Genomic DNA, 20,133 nt, shown 5'->3' with positions numbered 1-20,133 from the left:
GCCTTCCTCCAGCCACAGGAAGTACTGCCTGCTTCACTAGATAAACCAGGTCAGCATTTCCACCCTAGAGCACCACAGGCTGGCAGAACAGTCCATTCACAAGCCAGCAGAGGCCATTTAGTTTATTCAGTATGGCAGAACAAGCAGCCTTTTTGCCCATCTCCCCCTTGTTGGCTCATGGAGAGGCCTCACCCATGTTGCTCAAAAGGCTCCTGAGCTCCCCCTGTGCCTCATGTTCAGGTTATTCCTTTACATCTCCCCTCCACAGGCACAGGTCACGCTACCAGAGCGGCAGTCTCCTCCAGAAGACTCCTCATTTGGCTGCTTCCACCTCCTGCAAAACTTGGGGGTTTTCATAAGCGAAGGCCACTGGTGAGGACCCCATACCTGAGGGCACTATCTTCCAGACAGCTCTTTGCCACCCAAGACCTCTGATTTACAGCAATCCCTTCACACACACTTAAGCCGCGTATCAGCTGGAAGCCCTGAAGAGAGCACAAGAGAAACATCACTTCAAATATTCAATTAATTAAAGCTGTATTAATAGAGCTAAACAGTTGGGATCTGGCTTGCGGAAGGGAGGGAAAAAAAAAAATCAAACCGAATAATAGGCTGAGAAATTACTTCTAAACGGCACAGCACGAACACATTACCCTCCGGTCCCAGGGTCTCGGAGGTTATCAGCCAGCGTGGGCCTCCGGGCACGACCGCCTTTCGGCCGCTAATAACAATTAGGAAAAAGGGGGAATATTTCACGTGGCGCTCTCCACTTCAGAGCCCCGGGGAGGGGTGAGGCACCCCAGGCCTCCAGCCCCGGTGCCCTCCACCCCACGGCGGCCGGGGCGGGGAAGAGTCCCGGCGCCTTCACCTCACCTCATGGCGGCGGGGGAGAGAGAGGGAGAGGCAGGGGGGCAGGCGGACCGGCGCCTTCACTTCACCTCACCTCATGGCGGCGGGGAGAGAGAGGAGGAGAGGGAGAGGCAGGGGGCAGGCGGACTGGCGCCTTCCCTTCACTTCACCTCACCTCATGGCGGCCGGGGCGGGGAGAGTCCCGGCGCCTTCACCTCACCTCATGGCGGCGGGGGGGGGGGGGGGGGGGAGAGAGGCAGGGGGGCAGACGGACCGGCGCCTTCACTTCACCTCACCTCATGGCGGCCGGCCCGGCCCGGAGCCGCTGCGGCGCCTCATGGCTGCCAGCCCCGAGAGAGGTCGGGCCCCGCCGCGCCGCCGAGGTGGTTCCGCAGGCGCCGCCCCGGTCGCCTCGGCCGCTCCCCGCGGGGCGGGCCCGGTCTGGGGGCGGTGGGGGGGCCCGGCAGGCCCGAGGCAGCCTCCCTCGGGGCAGGCTGGGTGAGAATAAACTCAATAATCTCGTGAAGGAGACGAAAAGGCAGGGAAAACGGCGTGGCTCTCCCTTCATCTCCTCTGTTCGGCGGCCGAAAAAATGGTGGTGTCGAGTATTAGCTTGTATCTCATCATGCAGTGCTTGTAGGAACAAATAGCATGTTACCATCTCCGGTCCCCAGCTGGCAATTAAGGCAATTAAGGTTATAAAAGTGCTTTTCATCAGAGCCCAGCTAATGCCCCAAAGCTGCTCTGCAGTCGGGCTGGACGTTACAGCCGCGGTACATGCGGCAGTAATGGCCAAGGGAAACGGGACTGGCTGACACAGCACGTTTGCAAGACTTTTCTTGCAGCTATTTACTGAATTTTCTTCCCCCTACCACAGTATTGGTCTTTCTTTTGCTCCGGGGACTGACTGTGCAGCACAAATGCTGTTCAGCCAAGACCCGAAGGGTACAGAAGAATCACGGTACTGATCCTCCAGCGCTGGAGCTGGCGAAGAGCAGGTGACGCGAGGCAGGCAGCGAGTCCCTGGGCACGGGTGGTTTGGGTTTTGGAGCTGAGGATAACAGTAAAACATTGCTCTTGCTGTTGTGGGAGTTCCAGGCATCGGCTACACCGTAGCGTGTCCTAGGCTTGTAGCACACATATTCTTGAAGCATTACAGCTCCGTGCTAGTGCAGGTCCCTTGAGCGGATGCACTGTGCCAGCAGAGAGTGGTTCATGTCCTGATTTAAGCCATCCTAATTGATGGGAGCAAAATCTCTCGGATGTGATCCCTCCTTTATTCTGTAACTGAGCATTTACTCAACAGGGGTTAAACAGGCTTCTGGAGCCTGTTGAGTTGCTTTGAACACAAACTGCAGGGCTGCATTGGGATGCAGGGAGTTCAAGGGAGGCTGTGTCTAGACTAGAGGAGCTCTTCTGAAGGCTGGCTGGGCTTTTGTTTTGTGGTAACTTATATCTCTAATCTGGCTTGAAACAAAGCATCTCGGTCTCTTCAGTCCCCAGCATGGCACTTGCAGGAGAAAAGGAGGATGCATTTAGCTTCTACCAAGCTAAGCTGAAAACCAGGCCAAGCAGGGATCTCGGTATCAAAGAAAAACGTGATGTTTGTTGACATCAGCTATGGCCTAGGAGAGAGGGAAGGCCAACACAGCTAAGCAGATGAAAATACCATGAAACCAGCTCTCGGATAGTCAAGCCAGTGCTGTGGACACTTCTGGGGTATTGCTGCAGGCAACAGCCCGTACCTCCCATCCCCAGGCCTGGAAGCAGGCAAGAGGTCAGGCAGGAGGGCCTGTTGCACAGCCAGGTGTTGTTTCCAGTCACAGTGAGGTTGTGCTCAGCTATGCAGACTGGTGTCTGGCCAGGCTGCTGCAGCACGGGCTCCGAGCATGGCATTGCTGGGCTCAGCCTATTTCAGAAGCCTTTTCTCATCCGTTCAGAGGGATGCAGCCAATGTAGAGAGCATGTTTGCCAGGAAGCTATGGCAGAAAAGGGCTTTTCTTGATAGCCATGGCAGAGCCATTATGTTTCACCCAGTGTGACACCTTTTATCCAAAGTTCACAAATAACATGCAAACATTTGTTTGAGCCCCCCTTGCTGCATGAGATAAACCAATGCTCCAAGCCCAATTGCTAGAGGGGAAAGCTGTGCAGGAACACAGGAAAATCTGTGCTGTGAAATGAGAGGCTGGTCCTGGCATTGAGAGTTGCTGAGTTCTGGTAATTGGCATTCAGAAAGCTTTTGAAGTATCTCCCTGGTCCTGCTGAAAATGTCTTCTTATAAGAGGCAAGGCATATTAATTTGGGCCCCACGCTGTGCTAATGAGTTACACAGCTTCCAAACTGGAGCCATCGCTTAGGCAGTCTGCTCCGGCTCTCGGCAGAGCTCATCATCCATCCCCGTCTGTGAGCGCATGCCCTCAGCCAGAGGCAGTAAGATCTCCAGTAACAAAATCACAAAGAGCCCTCTGTGTTTGCTATTACCTGTCCGTCCACCATAGCAGCTTTTAATCAGCCTTGGTTCTTCTGCACTGAAGCATAGCCAGGAAACTGCTGTCCTTCACTAGCTTCATCACTAGCTGAGCAAGCACCTAACACTTACTTTCCACCACTCGGGACCAGCCTCTGTCCCCGCACACAGCCGTGGCTGTCCTGGGCAGAACAAGCCTGGCACTTCCTGGGACCAGGCAAGGGCAGGCTGTGTCGGGGAGCAGCACCCCACACATCATGGTCTGCATGATCATCCCTGCATCCAGGAAGAATAGCTGCCCACCTTAGGCCAAAAAAAGACTAAGAAGCATTTGAAGAAGACAAGGATGGGAGCAGATGATTGCCTGAGGCAAGAGACAGTTCCAACTGAGCATTAGGGGCATCCCCAAGCTCTGAGAGCCTAAGCCACAGGAGGAGCATGGGGGAGGGATCCCAGCCTTTCCCCAGAGGCGTTTGAAATGTCTCACTGGACCACAAAGCCCCAGTGAAAATCTTCCTTTGAACAGATCCCAACTGAGAGAGGTTATACCTACACTGCCATGCCTGGCCCCAGACACACGGAGCACTGAGCTGATGGAGGCTGGGGAAGGTGTACCTGCCTCTCTCTCCCAGTGAGGGATTTGGTAGGACTACACCTTTAGTCTGCTCGTTTCAGGGCAGGCTTTTTGCTGTTGGCAGCCCACACACGTTTCTGAGCTGGTTCTTCCTACCTCGTGTGTCTGAAGTGCAGTATCAGGGGTAAGCAGAGAGCCAGCTCACCTGCGCTCCAGTTCCTGTTAGCTGGTGCTTGATTTCATTTTTTCCAGTTTCACAGATCCTGTGTTTCCTGCGATGGTTCTCCACACCCCTACGTGTGCATCTCACCACTGAGGTCAGTGTGGGTGCTTACAGCAAAGTTGATCTTGCTGAACTCTCCAGCTTCAATCCAGGAAGAAAAGTACCTTTACTGCTTGGATATGGCAGTTTGAACCAGAGGTCCTTCCACTGCAGTTCATCACACAGAGGCACTGCATCCTACCATGCTGAGAAGGAAAATTAGCCCTCAGAACCCAAGGAGAGACCCAAGTCAGATTCTTCAGCCTGAAAGAAATTGCTTTCTTAGCCAGATAATTGAACTAGAGAGAGAAATCTTAATGGAATGAGTCATTATCACTCTCTGAAAGCAAGAATAGGGACTTTTTTTATCAGAGAAATTTTCTCTTAGCCCCCAACTTGTTAAACTGGGGTGCTTCTGGGCTTTCTATCCATCTGAAGAAGAGCCACACATTTCATCTGACTCCAGAGGGGACCCTGCAATTTCTGCTTCCCAGCTATCATCACAAGGTGGCATTACAGACTTAAAAGCTGAGCTGGCTCTGCTAAATGCTTAGAGATCTTTCCCAGACCTTGGGGTATCCAACCCCAGAAGAAGCTGTGGAATTAACCCTGCCTGCTGAGCTCCTCTGCCAGGTCTCAGCCCCCGATACTCGCTTTTAATCACGTCCCTTTAATGTCAAGGCTGTGCTTTAAGCACACGGCATGCGGAATGAAAAGCTGCAGCCGTTACTCCTGTAACCCGTGAGCCATCTGATTGCACTGATTTAAGCTAGTTATAGTTTTGACAGTTAATGGCGCGCAGAGCGCTTTAATCTTGACCTGGAACACTTCCAGCTCTTCCAGGGCCTCCTCTGCCCCCGAGGAGACGCTACTAATCAGACCAAGTGGTGAAGTAGTTTAAGATGCGGCTAAAGGGAGCCAAGGGCAAATCATGAGTGAAATGCACCTGCCTCATTTTATTGCAAAGCACTGTCAAATTTAGAACTGTCTTTTGTTTGCCTGAGAGTGATTTGGGAGAGTGATGATAAGTCTTTCAATAATTTATACCTTTAAAATAATAACCAAAAAGAGAAAAATCACTCTTCTTAGATATGTTTTTTAAAAAATAAAGTTTATTTTGAGTTAGTTGCGTAAAGCCCCAGTGCAGCGCATTATCCCCTCCGTATCCCTCCTGCCTCATGGGGATGCTGCCTGCCTGCTCATGGCATGACCCACAGCCAACAGCCACAGCTCGGCCCCACTGGTGAAGAAGCTCCAGCCCCACACACTGCCCCATCAGCCCACGGCAGGACATCAGCAATGACCTTGGCTCATATGGGACTGTGCTCCCCTTCAGCCCTTGTTGCTACCATCAAAGCAGGCAACACCTTGCTCAGGTCAGACTACCACAGCTGTGTTCACTTGCTGAGTAGCTTCTGTTTGCTGAGGGTTATATGCAGCTTGAATCTGCCCCAAGGGACCAACAGCCCTGAATGACCCTAACCTGACATCCCTACACCCATAGGTCAGGAGCCCCATTTAAGCTCAGCCCTGGAGTTTTTATTCTTCTTATAAGTGATGATGCAGGAGTGTCTGGCTCCAGCCCTGCCTCTGGTTCTGCTCCTGGGTGGGCCCCTTTGCTTTGCCCAGCTGGTGGCTTGGCTCCTGGAAGGACCCTTGGATGTATGTTGTAGCTGTGTATCTGGTCCTATTTTCTACATAATTTTTGGACCTATGGTGTAGCCATGCCTCCAGCCTTGTACTTGGCTCATCTCCTCTTGTTCCTGGGTGGGCTCTGGACCTGGGTTATTGCAAGCTGTACCTGGGACTGCTGGTGATGCTGTAACCAGCACCACGCTGTGCTCAGGCCTAGTGGGACTGGGACTGCTGGTGATGGTGATGTCTCTGCTGGGGTCATCTTGGTTTCCCTTCCCTTAGGGAGCAGCTGGCCCTTCCTGCTCCCTGCTGGGCCCATCACCTTGTTGCAAGAGAGTAAGTGCAAAACCTGTTAGTGTCTACACTGATCCTACTCCCCATGGACCTTCCCGGGACCTGGTGGGAAGAAGTTGTTTTGCCATGGTATTTGGTGGCTATGTCAGGAGAGGCAGATGCAGGGCTGGGTTAACGTGAAGCTTGCTGCGGGGTGCTTCCTGCAAGAAGCAGCCGTGATCTAACTGCATCTCCTTCCCTGGCCAAGGGCCCTGAAGCCTTTCACCAGGCCTTAGTATTTGTCTGTCTTGATAGATTGGTGGCTGTGCTGTCTCCTGGGGCGACAGCTCTCTCTGGAGCAGCTGCCCCTGGAATGGCAGTGGGGCAAGGTCTGTTGCTGAGCTGCCTCTGAGGCTGTAGCTGGGTATGTCCCTCTGGGCAGCGCAGGGAAATGCCCCTCAGGCTGTTGCTATGATTGTGGAGCTAGAGGGCAACCTCCCTTGGCCCAGAGGAAAGAGCAATCAGAAAAGGTTATATAAACCAAAATCAGCCTGCCGGGGGGCAGATGCCCCACGTGCAGTGCCAGTCTGCATGTGGCTGGGCAGGAGCGTGCTCTGCCTGCTGGGAGAGCCCTGCCTCCCCTCCCTGCCTGCAGCCCAGCAGGCTTCCAGGCCTGCCTGGGTTTCATCTTCCTGCCAGAGCCCGGGTCTTTTTGTTGTTCAAAATGTGCTCAAGCAGCATGAGGAGCCTATGCAGCTTCCCTCTGTTCCTGGCTGAAACTGCTGCGGAGCATTTTCTTTTTCCCTTTTATCTCTGGCAGGGGCCTGGAGCTCTGCTCCCTTCCCCTCCCATCCCTCCTGTCTTCTTGCTGAGCTCCCCCCTAGCCGAGTCTCCCTCCCTGGTGTCCCCTTCCCCTCCCAGCTCCTATTCAACCCCCATTTTTTTCTCTTCTCTCCCTCCTTCAGTGCTCCCATCCAGAAGACGGATTCCAAACTGCAATCTCTGTTACTCAGTGCCTTTCATCTAACAAATCCAAACCAGTGTGATATATGTGATCTGCTAATCCTATGGAGGGGGATCCCCGGGACACAAGCCACCTCTGGGATCGCTGGTAGATCTCACGGCATCACGCCGCAGTGTCTGCCTCAGTTGCAAATGTGCAAGTGGTGAAGTAGCCTTGCCCCTGAGCGTGGGCTTCGCAACTTGCTCCGCTCCACCAGACCCTCTTCACCTTAGGAATTTACACATGCAGCAAGACTAACCAAAGCAGATCTTCCTCCTTTAAGTGGTCCACCAGCTCCCTTTTCAGCAAGGAAGAAGCTCTGGGGGGCAAGCAAAAAGCTATTGGATTAAGTACGTGGAGGAGACCTGGAGGAGAGCTGCACAGTACTGACCTGACCACGCAGGTGGGCTCTTTTGCATCTCTAATTACTCTAAATCATACTATGACAATAAAACCCAGTTACTCTGAGTGCCATTTTACTGGTGCTGGTTTAATTTGGTAAGGTCTTACAAAGCATGACTCGAGCCCCGGGGGATTTTAGCCAGTGCTGGCACCGGGAGCAGGGTGGTATAAGCATGGCCCATGTATCCTAGGGTCGGGTGGTGGGTAGAGATGAGTGGACACACCAAGAAAAGCACCAGCCCAGCATTTTAAAGTAGAACTAACTAGAAACAGCTTATTCTAGTGAAAAAAAAAAAGAAATAAAGAAGGAAAAGAATTATTCTTAATTAGGGCAGAAACCCCCAGATAGGCTTTTTCTTTAAAAAAGCCTAAAAATATAATTTTTGCTTTGATTTGAAAACTATTTTTGCTCTTCAGACTGTAAGATAAAATGCATTTGAATTGATGATGCATTTCACAACAAGAATATATCCCTTTTCATCCTGAAAATGCTGAAATGGGTTGTTTCAAAATTTTCAACATTTTACCCGCCTTTTTCTAAACCCAAATTTTTTAATTTAGCTGAAATGTCTTTTCTTGAAAGGAAACTCTTGATTACATTTTTTTCCAACATCTTTAATTAGAATTAACAATTACAGCTGATTCTTAGCTGGGTGATAAACAGCTGGACTGAATCCACTCTGCAGCCCCTGCTCTGGGACTTCCAAACAAGCTCCAGCACTAGCAGGAGTTTAGCCCTGTGCAACACTTTAGCCTTGTCTAGTCACTGGAATTTATTTTTCTTTCTTTTTCCCCCCGCTATTTCTCCTCTGAGGATTAGTTTTTACCAGTGCAGCATCGCTAACAGTCAGGGAACTTCACAGTGAGTTGAGATCACATTGATTTCTCGAGGAAGAAGCTGCATACTAATTTTTCCTATTTTCCTCCCATGAGGAAAGCAGGTAACAGCTTCAGGAAGGCAGCTGGGTTTGTAGATATTATGTTCACTTGCCAGTTGACAGGGAAGTCTGAGGTCTGTGGGACCATCATGGGAAAGGAGACCTCAGCTGGTCTGATGCAATGCCTGGAGATGAAGTTAGCATTGCTGGTAAAGCAAAGTGTATGGGATTAAAGGAGAGTGGGATAAGCTTAGAAAATAATTCATTTAGGTGAGGATCAGGGGATGGATCAGTCCATGGTCTGGCCAAGAAAAAGGCCAGAAAGGGCATCCTGCTTGAACTAGACCCCCATCAGGCAGAGGGGAACCCTTGCTTGTCATGTACAGGGTGATGCAGCTCAGGACCCCCGGGGCAAGGGCTTATCCTCTAGAAAGTCAACAGGCACTGGGGCATTTTTCTTTGCTGAAACCAATGTCCCTGGTGCCCACACGGCTCTCCTGCTGCTGGGTCCAGTGCTCTGTTGCTGCTCATCCCTGTGTTGGCTTGTTGCTGTTAAGGGCTGATCTCTTCTCCCTGGAGACAAGCCCACAGCTTCAACCTGTCCCACCTTGCTCCTACTCGCCTGCCAAACAGTTATTACTATCCTGGATGATCTTGAGATGGTATTAAGCAAGAGGGAAGTTTCTGTATAAAAGTCTCCCTGTGATTAATGGATTAAGAGATTTTGTGAGAATTAAAGCCTTTCTTCATACTTCACGCTTTCATCTCTTCAGCTGTTGCTTTTTCCTTTCTACTTCTGTACATAAATCCCTGCAGGCCTCAGTTGCCCCATCCCTTTTGCCAATGTTTTCTCCCTACTGTGGCCTGGAGATGTGGCTTGCAGCAGCCACTGCTCTTTGCCACCCAGTTTCCCCAAAAGCTTCACCATGACGAGCCCTCAGCAGACCCTGCTGCTCCTGGGCCAGCGGTTGCAGGGAGGAGGGTGCTGTGAGCGTGGCTTATTTATATACAAACCCAGCCCAGCAGAGAGGCTGTAAGTGCCTCTTTATTTCCATATTTATCATTGCAGTTCAGATGGATGAGGAATCCGATGGAAAGTTTCGGGGAAACAGAGGAAATGAAAAAGTGTCGGTAAGCGGCAGCTCAGCCAAGAGACTGGCAGCCTTGAGAGTTTCCAGCAGCAAAAAGGCTTTCAATTACTGTGCCACGCTGCTGCTCGATAACATCTTCATTTCCCCAGCCATGCTGCCAGGATGGATGGGGCAGCGGGTCCTCGCTGCGGAGCACCATGTGCCCCGTCATTGTGTGACTCCTGCTGCAGATGTGCCCAGCTGTTTTCCCAAAGACTGCAGCCTGGTCATTATGGGGATATGGAACTGAGATCCTAAAAAAAACCCAAAACAAACCACCATGTTTGGTCCTGGTGATGGTTTACAGGGCTGCTTTCTCCCTGGATGCCAGTAGGTACCATGAGCAGCAGCAGAATGTGGGTACTGATGAGAAATAAATACCTCCAGGTAATGAGCATCGGGCTCGCTCACTCGCACTGTGGTGGAAAGGAGTTGCAAAGGCTTTGCTGGACAACTTCAGAGCATCCAGCTCTGGGCATTGATGATGGACGATGATTTAAAGCCCATTTTTGCAGGGAATAAGGGCTCATAACCGTCCCCTCTCCTTTAAGTGTGTGACACTGCTGAGATTTACGGTCTCCTTGTTTCCACCTTACGGGAAGTGTTTTACTAATCATCCCTGCGCTTGCTCCCAAACCCATGAGTGCTGTGGTGTGGGGATGCTTCAAATGCACTGAAGAGGAGGTGATGTAGCTCCCGGGGGCAGCAGCTGGAGTGGCAGGGGTGGGAGCTTCCTGGGAGCTTTCCAAGGATCTGAAACCTTCAGCCCTAGGAGGGACCATCTGTCTGCCGGCCCTGGGAGCCTGGCTCAGCCAGGGCTGCTCTGCCAGGGATAACCAGGGCTGCAAGTCTGTGCTTAGGGCCTGTGTGTCCTGGGAGAGGAGGTGGGGGATGGAGCTACCCTGTTGCTGCCTGCGTTGTTCCCCTCCAGCACTCCATGCTGGTGACTTTATTCTTACCTAAATCCCTGCTTGGACATGTGGAAAGGCTCCTGCTCAGGTCATTAGAAGTGACTGCTTCTAGAAAGGGTCCTTGTGGACCCTGCTGCCTGCGCAGTCCCATCCCAGTCACTGCCAAGCTGGCGGCAGTAAAAACTTGATGTTCCCTTCACACAAGTTATGCACCTGCCAGGTCCCTCAGCTCTCGCTGTGGGCTTTATTCTCCTCTCTGCTTCTGAATCATTTGCACATGGCTTCCTAGGAAAGCAGCTTTGAATTGATCACTGTTGCTGCCTTATCTAATTTAATCCAAACCTGATATCAAACAGGAGTGGGAGAAGGAAGCCCGGTGGGAAGCCTGTGTGCGGCAAACCACTTGGCTGTGATGAACGGTGTCGTTAATAACCCGTAATGAAATGTTGGAGTCATCTGGCATTGCTGGGCTCTTGAAATAAGGCAGAGCCTGCCCTCGCTCCCCTGGCTGAAGCTGCCAGGCTCCCACAAGGGCCAAGCCATCCTGCGGATGCATTCCAGAGGGAGAAGAGTTGTCAGGGACTGACGCCCACCAGGATCCTGACCCCGAGCTGTGCTGCCGCTGTGTGGGCGGCAGCTCATGTGGAAACCATCGTGCTTCGGCCCCTGGCCCCACTGGCAGTCTCCCTGTAAGCAGGGACGGCCCCTTGGCTCATCGCATCCCATTTACTGCTCCGGAGTCTCCAAGGGATTGATGGCAAAAGCCCTCAGATAAGTTTGGTTTTTTTTTTTTTTGGACGGTGAATGAAATAGTATTTGGGCTGGTGGTGATGAGAGGCTGCAAGTGGGACCTGCCTGATCCTTATGGCAATTTGGGGAGGCTGATGCTTATGTGGCAGAACTGGTCCTGCAAAAGCCTGCGGGTCCCAGCATGCAAAACGGGTGAGACAAAGCATTTTTAAAAGCAAGTGGGGTAACACTATAGCTGTGATGCCACCCCATCTCAAGCCTGGGGTTCACCTCTGTCCTCTCTGGATGCATCTGCACTGTAAAAATTGTCTGCTCTGAACTCTGACTGGGTTGTGACTCGCTTCTGGGATTGTAAAGATGCATTTCATCATCTCAGCATGGGAAGTGGCTGCTGCCAGCTCTCTGGCAGTGGTGAGGCCGGCTGGGGGGCAATGCAGCACGGCGCTGGAGCTGCAGGTTGTTAAACAACTATACCCACTGGAGCCTGAATTTCATCTAATTTTTTGGAGCTACAGCATGACACAAAAGGCTGAGTGGAAGGAAGGGAGAAAAGGCCAGAGGGGCGAGGTATTTCACACAACAGTCGTCTTCCCAGTGACTGTCTTTGCCACAACTCCATCTATTTTGGTGCAAGTGTGGTGTGCAAAGCCCAGACCTGCTGCCTGGAAACTCAACCTAATGAGTCTCCTGCAGCCTGTGGAGTTTGCTTATTATTCAGGTGAATGACACCTTTCATCCCTCATTGTCCTCCTCCCCAGCCTGCCTTGGCCCTGGGATGGGAGCAAACCCATGCTCACCCAGGATACCCTGGAAAAAGTTCCCCTGGCTGCGAGAGCAGCTTCTCCTCTTCTGGCATCCTTCCAGGGGGAAAAGGGCAATCAAATACTGCTGGTGACAGCTACTCCAATGTGTTCACAGTGCAGGAGCCCCATGAACACATTGCCATGGCTGAGCTGCTGCAGAGGCCAAATGGTTTCGAGGAGGATCCCAAGGAGGGGAGGTGGCTCCAGCTGAGCACATGGTGGTCCCAGGCACAAACCCACATGCCTTTCCCTGGAGAAAATATGAATTTCTGATGGCCCAAGAGTCACCTCAGAACTGTCCCTGCAGCAACTGTACCAACTCACCTCCAGCTCCTGCCTGGAGGAGAATCGAATTGAATTTTCAGTTCCTTGAAATCAAGTAATTAGGGCTAGCCTTTTAGGGGAAACTTTTAGGAAAAGTTTTATCAACTTCATCATGACAGTGCAGTGTCAAGCTATTGATCTGGGCTTGTGCTGAACAAAGGCAAGTTTTGTATCATCCTGCGTGGGGGGAACCAAGCGCTCTCTGCTGTTTTGCTGCTGCTTAGGTGTAGGACTGGCCCGACCCTTCTGGCCCCTTTAGCCTAGTTCACTGCTAAACTTGAGGAGCTGTTGACAGAGAAGCTGTCAGTGCCATTTCACAGGGAATAACCCATTTCTGCATCCTCAGCTTTTCCGATTTCCCCTTTCAAACAGCTGAGTGCTATTGATTAGGGAAGACCAAGGTCCCCGTGGCAGGTATCTGGGGATGCCAGTGGCTCTGGGCTTGCAGGCAGCCCATGGGAGATGGGCAGCAGTGCCCAGTGGTCTCTGCCTGGGAGAGGGGAGTGGGCAGGACCTGGTGCACACCTGGGCAGGATGCTCTGCCCACAGAGATCAGCCCTGAATTCCACCCTGCACTCAAAGCCAAGCCGCTTTGAGCAAAGCTTGCCCTTAAAGGAGGTATTTAAACACAAGGAATCAACTGCGTTAAGTGCAAATTCATCTGTTGATGCTGCTGTCCAGGGGAAGAGTGTCCGTCTACCGTGGCGTGTGATGCTGCGGGGATCAGCGGCTCTGTGCTCATTAATGCTCTGGGCTACTAACGATGCCCAGAAGTGGCTGGAAACAAAGACAACTGAAGTCTGATGGATTAATGCTGCCTCCCACCAATGCAGCCCTGGATCCATCAATTACCTATCTGCTTAGTCCTTTTCTTCATCCTTTTACAATCTAAATAGCACATTTTATAGTCACTGCTAAGTGATGTGATCAACATCAATTACCTACTAAAAGAGAATCAAGTCTTGATTTAAAATTAAGTGCTGCATTTTGCCATGTTCTTTATATGTAGCCAACAGAATAATTGCAGTGACATAAAAACTAATTACACAACTCCACAATTAGGCCTCCCTCCTAGTGCTGTGATTGTCTTTTAAGTATATTGATGAAAAATTACTCTCAGCCCTAGATTACTCTCTCACACCCATCTTCTCCAATACCTTTGGAAAAAAAACCTCCACCCCATCAGATCAAACAGAAGAACTCGAAATGCAAAAGATAATATATGCAGAGCGTGTTTTCTAATGGCTTTGATGTGCGAGCAGTTTCAGACAGCAGGATTAGGCTGGTATTGCCTGAGGAAGCAGCAGCGCTCCTCTCTGTGACGATGGACCGAGCATCTCAGCAAGACTGCCCAAACCTCCTGGGGCTGTTGCGGGGCGTGAGGCCAGCGTGCCGGCGCCCTGCCGCATCACCGTTAGGCTGCGGCCCGGGAGAAGCTCCTCTTCCCTGTGCCCCAGACGATGTTTGGCTCTTGGGCTGCAAGCAGAGGAGAGGCCAGCCCTGCCCAGCTGCTGGCCTTGGGTTTGGTGCATGGAGGGGTTTTATTGCTGCTCCTGCTATGCCTGAAAGAGAGGGCTCACCATGGCTTCAGAGAGACGGCTGATCATCCCATTGTTGCTGTTCCACCTGGCAGAAACAAGGAGAAGAGCTGGATACAGCTTGCCTGCCCCACCGGAGAAACCATAGCGGCATTTGGGTGCAGACAGATGCATGAGCCCCATCCTGAGCTGGTGGCAATGCTACTCGGGGAGCCAAGAGGGCCCAGAGCCCCAAGGAGAGAAGGAAGAAGCTGGAGTATGGCAGTGCTTTCACTCATCCAAAGGCCAGGAGTTACGTCTTGCCAGAAAGCATGTAGCTGCCTGAAAAATCATGCCATTAAATCCCAATAAATCTGTGGAGCATTCCTGATGGGCTTTGTGGGTTTGCTTCTGGATTACAATTTTGAGGTGCTTATATCCAGCCTGGAAAGACTGAAAACATTTCATTTACTGGAAATGAAAGCTAGGATTTGCTTACAAACAGTCTCCTGCCTCCAGGATCTTTGTGGGTGCCAGCAGCAGAGCATGGTGGCAGCAAAGCTGGCAGCAAAGCTCGGTGCATGGGTGAGCGGAACCATGGGGACACCGGCCAAGGGGACAGAGTGGGCACACAGCTTCCCCGTGGTCCCCTTACACTGTGCTGTCCTGTCAGCTGTCACTTGCTGTTGCTGAGCATCCTTTGCTGGATAATTAAGCATTGCAGGTTTAATTTTGGGGCTGGCAGGGTGGTTTTGGCTGCTGCCTGGTACATGGTGGAGCCCATGAGCGCCCTTGTGCACCAGCTGCTCCTCAGCCACAGCCCAGCCCTTGCCGAGGAGGACAGTTGACATGGAATGTGGCTGTGGCTTTTCCATCATTTCTGCAATGCCATCACTCAGTCACCTGCCGGGAGAGGGCTGGGAAATGCTTTGGCACCCGATTTGAATCAGCACCGTGCTGTGAGCTAGCGAGGCAGAAGCGACCCACGGGCCTGCAGCAGCCCAGCAGCCCCTGTGCCTTCCAGTTGGACTTTCTCACCTCTTCTTCATACATGGTCCAGGGGATGTTAGGTGCCAAGGCTGTGAATTAACACCCTTGTATTTATCTGAAACTTCACTACCTCCCTCAAAAGGTGTGAAAAATAAAAGGGGTGCTGAAGCAGCCAGCAGCAGGGAAGATGAGATGGCTCAGGCCAACCACATCTCACGAACCTTGCAAATGTCACCTCCTTTTTCCCCATCACCCATCTGGCGCGGGGGACAGGGGGAGCTCGGGGTGCCCGGGCGCAGGCGGGCCGAGGCTGGAGCAGGGAAGGCCCGCGGGACCAGGCCCCCTCCCCTGGCTGCATCACTGATGCCTGGGGACTCAGGGCTGTCTCTGTGCCCCCTCCTGCTGCTCCCCCAGCGCCCCCCGAGCAGACCCGCCCCTGCCAGCACCCGGGGCTGTCTGGAGGGCGATCGGGGGGAGGGCGGGCGACCCCCGCGGTGCCACGGAGCGCGGCGGACGACCCACGACGAGCGAAGGTCCCGCTGCTTGGAGTCCGCACGCAGCCAGCTGCGGCGTACGGCCATCCCGAAAGCAAGCAGGTGTCACTTAGAAAAGCCATTTATTTTTCCCCTTTTTCCCTAAAAGCGATACGGAAAGGTGACAGTCAGTCCCTCCCGCAGGGTGACCGAGTTTCTTCAGGGCCTGGCACTGCCTCGGCCGGGCTGGTGTCCCCTGTCCGGGACGGGCCCTTTGCCCACAGCGAGGGCGTCCCCCGCACGCCCGGAGCGGCCGGCTGCCGCCCGCCGGCCCCGCCGCCGGCCCGGCACACGGGGCCGCCCCGTGAGGCGCGACGGGGGCGGCACCGCCTCACGGGGCGCGCGGGCGGCCCCCGCGGGGCGGGGCCAAGGGCGGGGCGGGGCCGCGGTGTTGGCCAGCCCGGATTGGGCGGGAGCGGGGCTGGGCGGGACCGCGGCATCGGCCAGCGCGGATTGGGCGGGAGCGGGGCGGGGCGGGGCCGCGGCGTCGGCCAGCGCGGATTGGGCGGGGCGGGGCCGAGCGGAGCGTGCGCGGTGCGGAGCGGTGAGTGGGGGCGCGGCCGGGGCTGAGGTGGGCGCGCGCGCGCGCTGCCTGACGTCCCCCCCGGCCCGGGCCGCTGCTCGGTGCCGGGGGACCGGGCCGCAGGCGGGCCCTGCGGCGCTGGGCCGCCGCCTCCCGCGCCGGAGCGTTTCCTGCTCGTACCCTCGTTCGAGGGGAGCCGGCGGTGAGGCCTCGCCGGTGCGGGGGGGTGCCCGCAGCACTGCTTTCCCCCGGAGGGGGCTCTGCCCAGGCTCGGAGGGCGCAGGGCCTGGAGAGCTGCGCCTGCGGTGCAGTAACGGCATTTGCCTTAAACCCGGGGGGTGGCGGCCTGCCTTGGGCAGGCCTGGGAAGTAAAGGCAGGTGCCTGGGTTGTAGTGTTCTAGAAGTGGCCGAAAATCAGGGCCCTGTGGTGAGCGCCCACCGGCAAAGTGTGGGGCAGGATGCCTGGGGCAGACAAGGATCCCTTACACGAAAGGTTTTGAATACAAATTCAACAAACCAGGAGCAGTTTGGATTCAGCCTTGAGCATGAGGACTGGCTGGGTGGCCTCGGCCACCTTTGCACTTGGGCAGTTGTGGAATGAAAGTGTCCTGGTACCTTTGGTGTAGCTCTGTGCCATTGAAATGGATTTTTCTTCAGCATATGCACTCAGTAACGTGAGGCCTGAGTTTTAATACTCAATGATTTTGGTACAAGCTTGCATAGGGCTCTCTTGCTGGAGAACTAGTGAAATTACATGGTTGCACAAAGCCAGGGAGTGAAAACTGAGCAAATGGGATTTTTTATATAAATGCTATTTGGAATGTTGCCTTAAAATGTTTAACTTCAGTGGTTGACTAACACTTGCATTAGAAGTAATCTTTGACAAATAATCAACACTACCCGCCTCTCATCTTGAGAGGTATCATCTTGATACCTCATCTTGATACCTCTTGATACCTCATCTTGGCCTAGGTTTACACTAACAAGTTCTGTAGACACAATTTCTTAGGGGCAAATTATTTATTTTACAGTGTTTTGCTGATAGAACTAACCTAGTACAAATATGGCTTAGAGGCAGAAAGTATGACTTCACTGATACTGTTTAATTTGCTTGCCAAAGTAGTATAATGTGCACAGGCATTTGTGTTGGTAGAGCTGTCTGCACGAGGAGGCTGCTCCAGTGTACAGCTGTGATAGAGAATTATCTGCACTTAAAAGGTTTCCTGTGGGCTTGGAAGCTGATGACACACCCCATCATTTACCAAATGTGCTACTGCAGTGTTTCTGCTCTGTGTGATCCTTTTGAATTAATTTGTGCTCTGGGAGTAGCATTATTAAGGGATGGGCTGCTTTTTTTTCTCTCTTCTCTTTCCCCCAATCCTGCCTTAAAATGACCAGTCCAGACCGCATTGCTATTTTTCAGCAGCCTCCAAGGTGTTTCTATGGTGGAAGCATCCAAAATACTGTCCCAGAAACTTTAATGTAAAAGTGCAGCTAATGCAGCACAAGACCAGTGCTGGTGCTACTGCCACCATCTTCTCCTTTTTACAGTTGAGAAGTTCTTTAGCCTGAGCAATAAAACACCTGAAAAACTCCCCAGCACCCCCAAACCCTCTCTCTGTCTACTCTTATGTGGCAAGGAAGTGGAGACTAAATACAGATGTGGGCAAGCTGGGCAGGTGTGGTTGACAGCATGTCAGCTATACCCTGAGAATTTGCAAGGCAGTAGATTATTGGGATAAATTTAGGGATAATAGTCAGCCTTTCCATTTGCTAATCCTCTCTGCTACTGACTCCCTCTGTGGCTTTTGTAACCCACCTCAGCTCTCTTACCACTCAGCTTTCCCCTCTGAGAAATAACATTTACCTTGCACTTGTGAAGTAGGTGAATCAGCTTTAATTAACATTTGTCGAGCCCTTTGTTGATAAGTTCCCCGTAAAGGTAGTTATTATTTTTTATTAACACGCAGATATTCTTAGCACCTGAAGTGAAAAATGACACAACACTGGGGATCTTCTGGGAAGCAGCCCTGTGAAAGGAGACGGCGCATGCTAACAAAGGCTTTGTCAAATCTTTTCTGGCTGCGATTCACATGGTAGTTTGCTCCTAAAGCTGTGACTCAAAAAAAGAAAAAAATCTTCTCGAGTCACTGGGAAATCTTAAATGTTCCTGGAAGTTAAGCCTTGCCTTTGCATAAGATTTGTAGATCTTGCCCCCTTGCTGGATTTCTCGCAGAGCCTTCAGTCAGGGTTTGGTGCAGCTGTGTGTGCGTGTGGCATCAGCTGCACAGGCGCAGCTGCTCTCACCTGCTTTGAAACACCTTGCTTCAATGATTTCAATCGTTTTCAGCAATCATTGCCTCAAATGTTTTGGGTAGGGAGGGCTTCCCTGCTCAGCTGGGTGGTAACCCTTACAGGCTACAGCCTGTCGCACAGGTAGGTGGGGCTGTTTGGGGGTGAGAGGGGAGGAGGGAGACCTTGCCCTTCCCCACGGGCAGCCCAGGTCAGCATCTGTCGCCCTGCAGTGCGTGCAAAGGCCGTCTTCGCTGCCAAAGTAGCTTGGTGGCAAATGGAGCTGAATAGCTTCATTTATGAAAGGTAACGAAGACATGAGTTGAAATGGTTATGGTTGTGCTTGTTCTGTGTTGCTGTGTGGGTGCCCTTTTGGCAGGATGAGGAGCTCTGTTGTATTTTGGGGAAGAGAAGGCTGGTAATTTAGCTCTAAGATGTAGCGGTGTAGCAGTGGCCAGATGGAAGATGCTAAAATGAAACGCGGGGCTGGAAAAGCCTCCTTGTCTGTGCCTCTGTCCTGAGGCCAGGTGAGAGATGAGATAACTCAGCTCCAGACTAAAGAGTAATGGATGTTAGTGCAGATCTGGACCAGGGGCAAGTTCCCCCTGGGACTTGATGAAATCCTGGTCTCAGAGAGCCTGATACCTCATCTAACTCACTTGTGCAGTAAATTAAGCAGGCCGCTGTGTCTCTCGCCTTCAGAGAACAGGGAGCCCAGTGGATGGTTGTCCTTCTCATAAACAGCTGTTAAATGCCGAGAGCTGATAACGACCCTGGAGGGGAGCAGGGATGGAGAAACCCTTCAACAGCTGCTACAGTGCTGTGTGTTTTACCCCACTGACTGCTCCGCTTGTTGCCCAGACCCTCTGGTTTGCCTGTGGCTTTCTTAGGGGTGGTACCCAGCACTGAGCATGCCCTTCCAGCCAAGAATTAGGAATTTTATGTTCTTAAATCACAGAATGATGTTTAGCAATTTGCAGCTGGAGCTGTGGTGTGACAGCGCTGACGCGTGTCGCATTTTTAGTCCACATTACCTCTGTCCAGAGAGCTTTACCCTGTGCTGTATTTGTGTGCTTGATCTTTGTTTTTGCTGTTTCCAAGTGCAGTTCTTTGCGTTGTTTTCCTTGCTTTTCTTTTTATTGATTTGTGGGTGTTTTTGGAACTTTTCTTCAGTCTATCAATTCTGATCATGACTTCCAGAGTGCTTCCAGCTCTTAACTGCTGAGCATCCTTTCAGGTTTTATAAAAGTACTTTCTCTTTCATTGTTCAGGCCATTAATGAAAAGGATGAATAGAAGCAGACCTGGACTGAGCTCCGAGGGCCCATATGTGAGGTTTTCTCCCATTGTGACAGGGAATCGTTGATAGCTACCCCTAAAGTGTGTGTGTGTGTGTGACTTGTTTTGGTTTGATTTTTTTTTTTTTTCCCCTTAGTAGTGAGCACTGTACCTTGTTAAGGTGAGCTCACCTAGTCTGAGTTTCTCTGGTTTGCCTGAGAGCATCAGATGGATAGAGTGAAATGCCTGCTTTAATGCTGTTATGCTGGTTGGAGGTGTGATGGGCAGATCTCTGTAGCAGGGGAGTTGTGCCCCATTTCTGAAGACTCGGGTGATTTTCAAGAGCTTTCATGAACCTCATTTAACTGGTGCTTCTTGCTGGCACTCACTAGCACTAACATTGCTCAGAGGCAATCCTCTGGTCACTCAGCCCTGCTTCCCACTGAGGGCTCCTCATGTGTTTCTGCTTTGGTAGCAGAGGGGTATGTATGGGGGGAATTTGTGTCTGTAGTGTCCTGTTGCCCTTTCTTTCTCTGTAGGTCTGTCCTCAGTGAGAGTTAGGCATGTCTGTATGTGACTAAGGTAGTAAAAATACATTTTTCTCCTCAAGCAATTTGAAGTTCCTTGTGCGGTTGCTCTGCTCTGGGGAAAAAAAAAAAATATTTGCTCTGGAAAAATTAATTACACTCATTTTTATCCCTGAATAGTGTGTTGCTGTGGGGGCAGTTGCAGGATAC

The sequence above is a fragment of the Pelecanus crispus genome, chromosome 8 (assembly GCF_030463565.1).
Source record: "Pelecanus crispus isolate bPelCri1 chromosome 8, bPelCri1.pri, whole genome shotgun sequence".
Lineage (NCBI taxonomy): Eukaryota > Metazoa > Chordata > Aves > Pelecaniformes > Pelecanidae > Pelecanus > Pelecanus crispus.
The sequence above is the reverse complement of the archived record's forward strand: the minus strand, read 5'-3'. Positions refer to the sequence as shown.